Genomic DNA, 1933 nt, shown 5'->3' on the forward strand with positions numbered 1-1933 from the left:
CATGTGCTGCCTGTATCTCCTTTCGAACTGATTGAAGATTTAACAGGAGGGAGTCGGCCATTTTGGATTTGTTCAATACATTCGCATCACTTGTATGACCCTTTGATATTTTACTGATACATTCTGTGTCTGATGCCTCCTCTCTCATTACACCTGATGAAGGAGAAATGCTTCGAAAGCTTGTGTTTTCAAATAAACCTGTTGGACTATAACCTGGTGTGGTGTGATTTTTGACCATTTGTTGGAGGTAAACCTACAATGAATCAATGGAGGGTGTTCCAGGATTGTGACCAAGCTACAGGGAAGGAATGTGATATGTTTCTGACTCGGCCAGTGTTTATTGCCCAGAGGGTGAGTCAACCACATTGCTGTGGGTCTGTAATCTCACCAGGTTTTCTTCCTGAAAGGAGAATATGGAACCAGTTAGCTTCCTAACAAACCTCAATAGCAATATATGGTTCCCATCAGACAAAGCTCCTCCTGAGCTGAGATTTCACCACCTTGTATGGTGGGATTACAGTCCATCTCCCCCACACCATGAACTTGGTGTTCTGGATTCCTACTCCAGGTCTAGCACTGCATCACCATCTCCCCTTATTAACTGGAATTGAGATCAAACAGACACAGGGTGCTGATCAGAGTTCATGTTTAAAAACATAACAGCCCAAATGGGATATCAACTCACAACCCCTGGCTTTGAACATGGACACCCTCTTCATGATGCATCTGAGGTGAGATACCATGTTAGACACCCACGGCAATTGATAGCTCAGTCTTTGGTTGTGTTCCGAAGATCTTAAAAATTCAGCAATTCAGCTCCTCGAGCCTGCTTTGTCATTCCACACGATCATGGCTGATCTCATCTCGGTCTCAACTCCACTTTCCTGCCTGCTCTCCATAACACTTCAACCCAACTACAGCCTGCATGCAGGGATCCCTTTTCATGGCACAAGGCACTTCACAGGAACCACATTCAGGAAACCATTACACATGGACCGAAACCTTGGCCGAAGAGAGGAACACCTTGAGATCCTGAGACCCCAAGGTAGAGGGGTGGAGATCTTTACAGAGTGACTTCCAGAGGGTACCATCCAGGCACAGACAGTGATGTCCAAGCAATGAATAACAGGAAGTTGCAGGAAGCCAATCTGGCTTTTAATTTCCTGGATTATTCTTTTTGCCATTCTTAAAGAAAGAAACAACATTGGGTATTCTCCAGTCCTCTGGGAATTCTCCTGTGACTATAAAGGATACAAATATTTTGTACAAATCCGTAGCAATTTCCACACCTGCCTCTCTCAGGATTCTATGAAAGATTCCATCAGGTCTTGGGGACTTGTCTACCTTAATGCTTTTCAAAACACCCAACACCTCCTTTTTAATATTGACATGCTCTAGAATATCAATATACAAGACTCACCATCCACCATGTCATAGAGCCATAGAGATGTACAGCATGGAAACAGACCCTTCGCTCCAACCCGTCCATGCCGACCCCATATCCTAATCTAATCCCGTCCCATTCGCCCACACTGGGCCCATATCCCTCTCGACCCTTCCTATCCATATCAGTGAGCAGTGTAGGTTTCTTCCCTCCCGCCCTCCTGACCATGTACTCACTTTCTTTGTCTGATTTTCTTCCTTTTAAAAGTGCCGTTGTTTTGAGTTATTTTTCCTCCAAAGTTGCATAATAAAACAGTAATTGCTGCTCCTGGAATTTGAGGAAATCACCCCCGACACCTAAAATGCCTCAAAAATGGGGCAGCTCTTACAGTCACAACTTTTTCCCGTCCTCCAAGTTTGGAGCAGATGGTCAGAGCTCCACTGCAAGGCCCAGTCAAGGCTTCGCGAAGGGACGGGAAGGGACCAATTGCTCCAAACTTGGACAGAGAAGCTCTAGAGTGGGATGGGAGGAGGCCATTCAGCCCATCAC

Source organism: Chiloscyllium punctatum, chromosome 18 (genome assembly GCF_047496795.1).
Source record: "Chiloscyllium punctatum isolate Juve2018m chromosome 18, sChiPun1.3, whole genome shotgun sequence".
NCBI classification, from domain to species: Eukaryota; Metazoa; Chordata; class Chondrichthyes; order Orectolobiformes; family Hemiscylliidae; genus Chiloscyllium; species Chiloscyllium punctatum.